This window comes from Oncorhynchus keta, unplaced genomic scaffold (assembly GCF_023373465.1).
Source record: "Oncorhynchus keta strain PuntledgeMale-10-30-2019 unplaced genomic scaffold, Oket_V2 Un_scaffold_3208_pilon_pilon, whole genome shotgun sequence".
In the NCBI taxonomy this organism is placed as follows: domain Eukaryota; kingdom Metazoa; phylum Chordata; class Actinopteri; order Salmoniformes; family Salmonidae; genus Oncorhynchus; species Oncorhynchus keta.
Genome location: NW_026290915.1, coordinates 469355 through 481523, shown reverse-complemented (window position 1 = coordinate 481523; position 12169 = coordinate 469355). Strand labels below are relative to the sequence as shown.

The 12169-nt window shown below is 42.4% G+C and overlaps 1 protein-coding gene and 1 long non-coding RNA gene across 2 annotated transcripts in view; one reads left to right on the top strand and one right to left on the bottom strand.

Moving 5' to 3' along the window:
• LOC118380698 (neogenin-like) overlaps nt 1–12169 on the bottom strand; it is a 322783-nt gene that overhangs the window by 110643 nt on the left and 199971 nt on the right.
• On the top strand, nt 5924–7805 carry LOC127928661 (uncharacterized). The gene is made up of 3 exons (XR_008131754.1): nt 5924–6562; nt 7523–7586; nt 7715–7805. It is a non-coding gene; the product is annotated as an uncharacterized LOC127928661 (long non-coding RNA).

Below are 12169 nucleotides of genomic sequence, written 5' to 3'. Positions count from 1 at the left end.
CCCATCGCTCTTCTTTACTTATCTGGATTAGAGGGTTTTACACACCAAACAAATGTTTTGGGAGAGTCCGATGGTCCTCTTTTGATTAGCTTAGCCCCGAGCCATATTTAGCTTTATGACTCCAAAAAAAAACTCCAGCCTGGCCAGTGAGGGTTGTACTCTACCCGGAGGGGGGAACGGAACATGGGCTTGAGCTAATTAGCTCTCCTGTTCTTTTCACGATAACGGCTTTAGTCTAAATCCCGACCAAAACAAACAGTGAGGGAAGAATAAGGCGGCGGTGGTCAGATGCTTGATCATTGTTTTCCCAGCGGCTGGACCAACATACAGCAGCAGCAAGGAATGCATTCTGGGTAATAACCACAGAGAGATCAGTCCTGGGACGTCTAACACCCACCTCCTTTTAGGATGGTCCAAGAACAACATGGCTCAAACTAAAGCTAGAAGCTGGGAGAAATGACAAAAGACTGGACGGCTACGATTCTGAATGTAGTTAGTTCACGCTGGTATTTCCTTCAAACAGTTCCAAGTCAAAAGACCAGACTCCTACAAAACAGAAGCCAAGGCCCCTGTTCTAATACTCTGACAACATCCTTCCTGCCAACCTTTATTCCTCAAAGTAATCAATGATCTGACATCTAACGGTTGGAGTCTCTGTAATGGAACCTTCCCTCCTTCCATTAAACTGTGTTACAGCAGGGACAGACTTATTTATCTAGGTATTGGAACCCTTCCCTCCTTCCATTAAACTGTGTTACAGCAGGGACAGACTTATTTATCTAGGTATTGGAACCCTTCCCTCCTTCCATTAAACTGTGTTACAGCAGGGACAGACTTATTTATCTAGGTATTGGAACCCTTCCCTCCTTCCATTAAACTGTGTTACAGTAGGGACAGACTTATTTATCTAGGTATTGGAACCCTTCCCTCCTTCCATTAAACTGTGTTACAGCAGGGACAGACTTATTTATCTAGGTATTGGAACCCTTCCCTCCTTCCATTAAACTGTGTTACAGTAGGGACAGACTTATTTATCTAGGTATTGGAACCCTTCCCTCCTTCCATTAAACTGTGTTACAGTAGGGACAGACTTATTTATCTAGGTATTGGAACCCTTCCCTCCTTCCATTAAACTGTGTTACAGCAGGGACAGACTTATTTATCTAGGTATTGGAACCCTTCCCTCCTTCCATTAAACTGTGTTACAGCAGGGACAGACTTATTTATCTAGGTATTGGAACCCTTCCCTCCTTCCATTAAACTGTGTTACAGCAGGGACAGACTTATTTATCTAGGTATTGGAACCCTTCTCTCCTTCCATTAAACTGTGTTACAGCAGGGACAGACTTATTTATCTAGGTATTGGAACCCTTCCCTCCTTCCATTAAACTGTGTTACAGCAGGGACAGACTTATTTATCTAGGTATTGGAACCCTTCCCTCCTTCCATTAAACTGTGTTACAGTAGGGACAGACTTATTTATCTAGGTATTGGAACCCTTCCCTCCTTCCATTAAACTGTGTTACAGCAGGGACAGACTTATTTATCTAGGTATTGGAACCCTTCCCTCCTTCCATTAAACTGTGTTACAGTAGGGACAGACTTATTTATCTAGGTATTGGAACCCTTCCCTCCTTCCATTAAACTGTGTTACAGTAGGGACAGACTTATTTATCTAGGTATTGGAACCCTTCCCTCCTTCCATTAAACTGTGTTACAGCAGGGACAGACTTATTTATCTAGGTATTGGAACCCTTCCCTCCTTCCATTAAACTGTGTTACAGTAGGGACAGACTTATTTATCTAGGTATTGGAACCCTTCCCTCCTTCCATTAAACTGTGTTACAGCAGGGACAGACTTATTTATCTAGGTATTGGAACCCTTCCCTCCTTCCATTAAACTGTGTTACAGCAGGGACAGACTTATTTATCTAGGTATTGGAACCCTTCCCTCCTTCCATTAAACTGTGTTACAGCAGGGACAGACTTATTTATCTAGACCCTTCCCTCCTTCCATTAAACTGTGTTACAGTCAGACTTATTTATCTAGGTATTGGAACCCTTCCCTCCTTCCATTAAACTGTGTTACAGTAGGGACAGACTTATTTATCTAGGTATTGGAACCCTTCCCTCCTTCCATTAAACTGTGTTACAGCAGGGACAGACTTATTAATCTAGGTATTGGAACCCTTCTCTCCTTCCATTAAACTGTGTTACAGTAGGGACAGACTTATTTATCTAGGTATTGGAACCCTTCCCTCCTTCCATTAAACTGTGTTACAGTAGGGACAGACTTATTTATCTAGGTATTGGAACCCTTCCCTCCTTCCATTAAACTGTGTTACAGCAGGGACAGACTTATTTATCTAGGTATTGGAACCCTTCCCTCCTTCCATTAAACTGTGTTACAGTAGGGACAGACTTATTTATCTAGGTATTGGAACCCTTCCCTCCTTCCATTAAACTGTGTTACAGCAGGGACAGACTTATTTATCTAGGTATTGGAACCCTTCCCTCCTTCCATTAAACTGTGTTACAGTAGGGACAGACTTATTTATCTAGGTATTGGAACCCTTCCCTCCTTCCATTAAACTGTGTTACAGCAGGGACAGACTTATTTATCTAGGTATTGGAACCCTTCCCTCCTTCCATTAAACTGTGTTACAGTAGGGACAGACTTATTTATCTAGGTATTGGAACCCTTCCCTCCTTCCATTAAACTGTTATTTATCTAGTTACAGTGTTACAGGGACAGACTTATTTATCTAGGTATTGGAACCCTTCCCTCCTTCCATTAAACTGTGTTACAGTAGGGACAGACTTATTTATCTAGGTATTGGAACCCTTCCCTCCTTCCATTAAACTGTGTTACAGTAGGGACAGACTTATTTATCTAGGTATTGGAACCCTTCCCTCCTTCCATTAAACTGTGTTACAGTAGGGACAGACTTATTTATCTAGGTATTGGAACCCTTCCCTCCTTCCATTAAACTGTGTTACAGTAGGGACAGACTTATTTATCTAGGTATTGGAACCCTTCCCTCCTTCCATTAAACTGTGTTACAGCAGGGACAGACTTATTTATCTAGGTATTGGAACCCTTCTCTCCTTCCATTAAACTGTGTTACAGCAGGGACAGACTTATTTATCTAGGTATTGGAACCCTTCCCTCCTTCCATTAAACTGTGTTACAGTAGGGACAGACTTATTTATCTAGGTATTGGAACCCTTCCCTCCTTCCATTAAACTGTGTTACAGCAGGGACAGACTTATTTATCTAGGTATTGGAACCCTTCCCTCCTTCCATTAAACTGTGTTACAGCAGGGACAGACTTATTTATCTAGGTATTGGAACCCTTCCCTCCTTCCATTAAACTGTGTTACAGCAGGGACAGACTTATTTATCTAGGTATTGGAACCCTTCCCTCCTTCCATTAAACTGTGTTACAGCAGGGACAGACTTATTTATCTAGGTATTGGAACCCTTCCCTCCTTCCATTAAACTGTGTTACAGCAGGGACAGACTTATTTATCTAGGTATTGGAACCCTTCCCTCCTTCCATTAAACTGTGTTACAGCAGGGACAGACTTATTTATCTAGGTATTGGAACCCTTCCCTCCTTCCATTAAACTGTGTTACAGCAGGGACAGACTTATTTATCTAGGTATTGGAACCCTTCCTCCTTCCATTAAACTGTGTTACAGCAGGGACAGACTTATTTATCTAGGTATTGGAACCCTTCCCTCCTTCCATTAAACTGTGTTACAGCAGGGACAGACTTATTTATCTAGGTATTGGAACCCTTCCCTCCTTCCATTAAACTGTGTTACAGCAGGGACAGACTTATTTATCTAGGTATTGGAACCCTTCCCTCCTTCCATTAAACTGTGTTACAGCAGGGACAGACTTATTTATCTAGGTATTGGAACCCTTCCCTCCTTCCATTAAACTGTGTTACAGCAGGGACAGACTTATTTATCTAGGTATTGGAACCCTTCCCTCCTTCCATTAAACTGTGTTACAGGTAGGGACAGACTTATTTATCTAGGTATTGGAACCCTTCCCTCCTTCCATTAAACTGTGTTACAGCAGGGACAGACTTATTTATCTAGGTATTGGAACCCTTCCCTCCTTCCATTAAACTGTGTTACAGCAGGGACAGACTTATTTATCTAGGTATTGGAACCCTTCCCTCCTTCCATTAAACTGTGTTACAGCAGGGACAGACTTATTTATCTAGGTATTGGAACCCTTCCCTCCTTCCATTAAACTGTGTTACAGCAGGGACAGACTTATTTATCTAGGTATTGGAACCCTTCCCTCCTTCCATTAAACTGTGTTACAGTAGGGACAGACTTATTTATCTAGGTATTGGAACCCTTCCCTCCTTCCATTAAACTGTGTTACAGCAGGGACAGACTTATTTATCTAGGTATTGGAACCCTTCCCTCCTTCCATTAAACTGTGTTACAGCAGGGACAGACTTATTTATCTAGGTATTGGAACCCTTCCCTCCTTCCATTAAACTGTGTTACAGTAGGGACAGACTTATTTATCTAGGTATTGGAACCCTTCCCTCCTTCCATTAAACTGTGTTACAGCAGGGACAGACTTATTTATCTAGGTATTGGAACCCTTCCCTCCTTCCATTAAACTGTGTTACAGCAGGGACAGACTTATTTATCTAGGTATTGGAACCCTTCCCTCCTTCCATTAAACTGTGTTACAGCAGGGACAGACTTATTTATCTAGGTATTGGAACCCTTCCCTCCTTCCATTAAACTGTGTTACAGCAGGGACAGACTTATTTATCTAGGTATTGGAACCCTTCCCTCCTTCCATTAAACTGTGTTACAGCAGGGACAGACTTATTTATCTAGGTATTGGAACCCTTCCCTCCTTCCATTAAACTGTGTTACAGCAGGGACAGACTTATTTATCTAGGTATTGGATCTAAACTGTGTTGGGAACCCTTCCCCTCCTTCCATTAAACTGTGTTACAGCAGGGACAGACTTATTTATCTAGGTATTGGAACCCTTCCCTCCTTCCATTAAACTGTGTTACAGCAGGGACAGACTTATTTATCTAGGTATTGGAACCCTTCCCTCCTTCCATTAAACTGTGTTACAGCAGGGACAGACTTATTTATCTAGGTATTGGAACCCTTCCCTCCTTCCATTAAACTGTGTTACAGCAGGGACAGACTTATTTATCTAGGTATTGGAACCCTTCCCTCCTTCCATTAAACTGTGTTACAGCAGGGACAGACTTATTTATCTAGGTATTGGAACCCTTCCCTCCTTCCATTAAACTGTGTTACAGCAGGGACAGACTTATTTATCTAGGTATTGGAACCCTTCCCTCCTTCCATTAAACTGTGTTACAGCAGGGACAGACTTATTTATCTAGGTATTGGAACCCTTCCCTCCTTCCATTAAACTGTGTTACAGCAGGGACAGACTTATTTATCTAGGTATTGGAACCCTTCCCTCCTTCCATTAAACTGTGTTACAGCAGGGACAGACTTATTTATCTAGGTATTGGAACCCTTCCCTCCTTCCATTAAACTGTGTTACAGCAGGGACAGACTTATTTATCTAGGTATTGGAACCCTTCCCTCCTTCCATTAAACTGTGTTACAGCAGGGACAGACTTATTTATCTAGGTATTGGAACCCTTCCCTCCTTCCATTAAACTGTGTTACAGCAGGGACAGACTTATTTATCTAGGTATTGGAACCCTTCCCTCCTTCCATTAAACTGTGTTACAGCAGGGACAGACTTATTTATCTAGGTATTGGAACCCTTCCCTCCTTCCATTAAACTGTGTTACAGCAGGGACAGACTTATTTATCTAGGTATTGGAACCCTTCCTCCTTCCATTAAACTGTGTTACAGCAGGGACAGACTTATTTATCTAGGTATTGGAACCCTTCCCTCCTTCCATTAAACTGTGTTACAGCAGGGACAGACTTATTTATCTAGGTATTGGAACCCTTCCCTCCTTCCATTAAACTGTGTTACAGCAGGGACAGACTTATTTATCTAGGTATTGGAACCCTTCCCTCCTTCCATTAAACTGTGTTACAGTAGGGACAGACTTATTTATCTAGGTATTGGAACCCTTCCCTCCTTCCATTAAACTGTGTTACAGCAGGGACAGACTTATTTATCTAGGTATTGGAACCCTTCCCTCCTTCCATTAAACTGTGTTACAGCAGGGACAGACTTATTTATCTAGGTATTGGAACCCTTCCCTCCTTCCATTAAACTGTGTTACAGCAGGGACAGACTTATTTATCTAGGTATTGGAACCCTTCCCTCCTTCCATTAAACTGTGTTACAGCAGGGACAGACTTATTTATCTAGGTATTGGAACCCTTCCCTCCTTCCATTAAACTGTGTTACAGTAGGGACAGACTTATTTATCTAGGTATTGGAACCCTTCCCTCCTTCCATTAAACTGTGTTACAGTAGGGACAGACTTATTTATCTAGGTATTGGAACCCTTCCCTCCTTCCATTAAACTGTGTTACAGCAGGGACAGACTTATTAATCTAGGTATTGGAACCCTTCCCTCCTTCCATTAAACTGTGTTACAGCAGGGACAGACTTATTTATCTAGGTATTGGAACCCTTCTCTCCTTCCATTAAACTGTGTTACAGTAGGGACAGACTTATTTATCTAGGTATTGGAACCCTTCCCTCCTTCCATTAAACTGTGTTACAGCAGGGACAGACTTATTTATCTAGGTATTGGAACCCTTCCCTCCTTCCATTAAACTGTGTTACAGCAGGGACAGACTTATTTATCTAGGTATTGGAACCCTTCCCTCCTTCCATTAAACTGTGTTACAGCAGGGACAGACTTATTTATCTAGGTATTGGAACCCTTCCCTCCTTCCATTAAACTGTGTTACAGCAGGGACAGACTTATTTATCTAGGTATTGGAACCCTTCCCTCCTTCCATTAAACTGTGTTACAGCAGGGACAGACTTATTTATTTAGGTATTGGAACCCTTCCCTCCTTCCATTAAACTGTGTTACAGCAGGGACAGACTTATTTATTTAGGTATTGGAACCCTTCCCTCCTTCCATTAAACTGTGTTACAGCAGGGACAGACTTATTTATCTAGGTATTGGAACCCTTCCCTCCTTCCATTAAACTGTGTTACAGCAGGGACAGACTTATTTATCTAGGTATTGGAACCCTTCCCTCCTTCCATTAAACTGTGTTACAGCAGGGACAGACTTATTTATCTAGGTATTGGAACCCTTCCCTCCTTCCATTAAACTGTGTTACAGCAGGGACAGACTTATTTATCTAGGTATTGGAACCCTTCCCTCCTTCCATTAAACTGTGTTACAGCAGGGACAGACTTATTTATCTAGGTATTGGAACCCTTCCCTCCTTCCATTAAACTGTGTTACAGCAGGGACAGACTTATTTATCTAGGTATTGGAACCCTTCCCTCCTTCCATTAAACTGTGTTACAGCAGGGACAGACTTATTTATCTAGGTATTGGAACCCTTCCCTCCTTCCATTATACTGTGTTACAGCAGGGACAGACTTATTTATCTAGGTATTGGAACCCTTCCCTCCTTCCATTATACTGTGTTACAGCAGGGACAGACTTATTTATTTAGGTATTGGAACCCTTCCCTCCTTCCATTATACTGTGTTACAGTAGGGACAGACTTATTTATCTAGGTATTGGAACGGGGCCCTGTACCTGGTCAACTTGACTCAACCCTATCTGCACTCTGGGGGGGTTTGGGGGGCTGTAATATTTACACCATGTCTGTGTATTTATTCACCATTACAACTTGATATAGTCCATGACCCTGACGTCTAGCATCTGAGTCAATGTTTTGTCTTTGAGCTACAGTGCCTTGCGAAAGTATTCGGCCCCCTTGAACTTTGCGACCTTTTGCCACATTTCAGGCTTCAAACATAAAGATATAAAACTGTATATTTTTGTGAAGAATCAACAACAAGTGGGACACAATCATGAAGTGGAACGACAATTGCACGCCCAATTTTTCAGTTTTTGATTTGTTAAAAAGGTTTGAAATATCAAATAAATGTCGTTCCACTTCATGATTGTGTCCCACTTGTTGTTGATTCTTCACAAAAAAATACAGTTTTATATCTTTATGTTTGAAGCCTGAAATGTGGCAAAATGTCGCAAAGTTCAAGGGGGCCGAATACTTTCGCAAGGCACTGGATAAAGTATGTGACTTTACTTTTCACATCAATTCATCAGATCTTGCTACCTCACTGCTCTAGTCAAAATCCTTTCATACTTATGTTGTTTAATACCAGCTAGCTATCGTAATGTACATGTTTCCTATAGTTCCTTCCAAGTGTGGTACTGCTTTCCATACAAGCCATTGTAAACATAAGTCATTGAGACTGATCGTTTCTTTGTATCTTAGGAGATACAGGAATACTATCCCTCCTCCAACCATGTAGGCCAAGAGCTGTTCTTTTAAAGAGATACTTTAGGATTTTGGCAATCAGGTCCTTTATCTACTTTCCCAGTCAGATGAAGAACTTCTGGATGTAATCTGTATGTATCAGTGTCCAGTATGAAGGAAGTTAGAGGTACAGTTGAAGTCAGAAGTTTACATACACCTTACCCAAATATGTTTAAACTCAGTTTTTCACAATTCATGACATTTAATCAGAGTAAAAATTCCCTGTCAGTTAGGATCACCACTTTATTTTAAGAAAGTGAAATGTCAGAATAATAGTAGAGAGAATGATTTATTTCAGCATTTTATTTCATTCATCACATTCCCAGTGGGGAAATACATTCAATTTGTATTTGGTAGCATTGCCTTCAAATTGTTTAACTTGGGTCAAACGTTTCGGGTAGCCTTCCACAAGCTTCCCACAATAAGTTGGGTGAATTTTGGCCCATTCCTCCTGACAGAGCTGGTGTAACTGAGTCAGGTTTGTAGGCCTCCTTGCTCACACAGGTTTTTTCAGTTCTGCCCACAAATGTTTTATATGATTGAGGTCAGGGCTTTGTGATGGCCACTCCAATACCTTGACTTTGTTGTCCTTAAGCCATTTTGCCACAACTTTGGAAGTAGGCTTGGGGTCATTGTTCATTTGCGACCAAGCTTTAACTTCCTGACTGATGTCTTGAGATGTTGCTTCAATATATCCAGATACTTTTCCTACCTCATGATGCCATCTATTTTGTGAAGGGCACTGGTCCCTCCTGTAGCAAAGCACCTCCACAACATGATGCTGTCACCTCCCCATGCATCACGGTTGGGATGGTGTTCTTCGGCTTGCAAGCCTCCCCCTTTTTCCTCCAAACATAATGATGGTCATTATGGCCAAACAGTTCTATTTTTGTTTCATCAGACCAGAGGACATTTCTACAAAAAGTACGATCTTTGTTCTCATGTGCAGTTGCAAACCCTAGTCTGGCTTTTTTAGAGCGGTTTTGGAGCAGTGGCTTCTTCCTTGCTGAGCGGCCTTTCAGGTTATATCGATATAAGACTCGTTTTACTGTGGATATACACTGCTCAAAAAAATAAAGGGAACACTAAAATAACACATCCTAGATCTGAATGAATGAAATATTCTTATTAAATACCCTTTTCTTTACATAGTTGAATGTGCTGACAACAAAATCACACAAAAATGATCAATGGAAATAAAATGTATCAATCCATGGAGGTCTGGATTTGGAGTCACACTCAAAATTAAAGTGGAAAACCACACTACAGGCTGATCCAACTCTGATGTAATGTCCTTAAAACAAGTCAAAATGAGGCTCAGTAGTGTGTGTGGCCTCCATGTGCCTGTATATATATGCCATTTAGCTGACGCTTTTATCCAAAGCGACTTGTGTGCATACATTCTACGTATGGGTGGTCCCGGGAATCGAACCCACTACCCTGGCGTTACAAGCGCCATGCTCTACCAACTGAGCCACAGAAGGACTGTATGGCCTCCCTACAACGCCTGGGCATGCTCCTGATGAGGTGGCGGATGGTCTCCTGAGGGATCTCCTCCAAGACCTGGACTAAAGCATCTGCCAATTCCTGGACGGTCTGTGGTGCAACGTGGCGTTGGTGGATGGAGCGAGACTTGATGTCCCAGATGTGCTCAATTGGATTCAGGTCTGGGGAACGGGCGGGCCAGTCCATAGCATCAATGCCTTCCTCTTGCAGGAACTGCTAACACACCACAGCCACATGAGGTCTAGCATTGTCTTGCATTAGGAGGAACCCAGGGCCAACCGCACCAGCATATGGTCTCACAAGGGGTCTGAGGATCTCATCTCGGTACCTAATGGCAGTCAGGCTACCTCTGGCAAGCACATGGAGGGTTGTGCGACCCCCCAAAGAAATGCCACCCCACACCATGACTGACCCACCGCCAAACCGGTCATGCTGGAGGACGTTGCAGGCAGCAGACAGTTCTCCACGGCGTCACGTGCTCAGTGTGAACCTGCTTTCATCTGTGAAGAGCACAGGGCGCCAGTGGCAAATTTGCCAATCTTGGTGTTCTCTGGCAAATGCCAAACGTCCTGCACGGTGTTGGGCTGTAAGCACAACTTCCACCTGTGGACGTCGGGCCTTCATACCACCCTCATGGAGTCTGTTTCTGACCGTTTGAGCAGACACATGCACATTTGTGGCCTGCTGGAGGTCATTTTGCAGGGCTCCTTCAGGCTCCTCCTGCTCCTCCTTGCACAAAGGCGGAGGTACCGGTCCTGCTGCTGGGTTGTTGCCCTCTCTGATATAATAATAATAATAATAATATATGCGGCCTCCTCCATGTGTGCATACATTCTAGTCTCCTGATGTACTGGCCTGTCTCCTGGTAGCGCCTCCATGCTCTGGACACTACGCTGACAGACACAGCAAACCTTCTTGCCACAGCTCGCATTGATGTTCCATCCTGGATGAGCTGCACTACCTGAGCCACTTGTGCGGGTTGTAGACTCCGTCTCATGCTATCACTAGAGTGAAAGCACCAACAGCATTCAAAAGTGATGAAAACATCAGCCAGGAAGCATAGGAACTGAGAAGTGGTCTGTGGTCACCACCTGCAGAACCACTCCTTTATTGGGGGTGTCTTGCTAAATGCCTATAATTTCCACCTGTTGTCTATTCAATTTGCACAACAGCATGTGAAATGTATTGTCAATCAGTGTTGCTTCCTAAGTGGACAGTTTGATTCCACAGAAGTGTGATTGACTTGGAGTTACATTGTGTTGTTTAATTGTTCCCTTTTTTTGAGCAGTGTAGATATTTTTGCACCCCTTTCCTCCAGCATCTTCACAAGGTCCTTTGCTGTTGTTCTGGGAATGATTTATACTTTTCGCACCAAAGTACAGAACATGTCTCCTTCCTGAGCGGTATGATGGCTGAGTGGAACCATGGTGTTCATACTTTCGTACTATTGTTTGTACAGACGAATGTGGTACCTTCAGGTGTTTGGAAATCCAAACTCAAATGGACTCAAATGACGTCAATTAGCCGTCAATTAGTCAATCAGAAGCTTCTAAAGCCATGAAATCATTTTCTGGAATTTTCTAAGCTGTTTAAAGGCACAGTCAACTTAGTGTATGTAAACTTCTGTGATACAGTAAATTATAAGTGAAATAATCTGTCTGTAAACAATTGTTGGAAAAATGACTTGTGTCACGCACAAAGTAGATGTCCTAACAGACTTGCCAAAACTATAGTTTGTTAACAAGAAATTTGTGGAGTGGTTGAAAAACGAGTTTTAATGACTCCAACCAAAGTGTATGTAGACTTCAACTGTAGTTTCTCGAGCCAATGCTAACTAGTGTTAGCACATGAACTGGATGTCTACAGGAAAGTAATTGCGCCAACACTAGCAAACTCCCAACTGCACGCAGAAACATAAACATGGTATCCACAAGTTCATCTGACTCTGTGGATACATTGACTCGTTAACAACATCCTGAAACTATCCCCTTAATACAGTCACTACTAGACATACGTTTTTGTTAACTAAGTGATGAATTGTGCTAAACCACCAAGGTTAATAGGGGAATTAGCTTTGGTTGCTGTGAAGAGAGCAAACAGGGAAGAAACTAACTATGCAGGCTTCCCATGGCTAAATCAATTATGGTCCATGTTCAACTTTAATATACATCTTTAACAT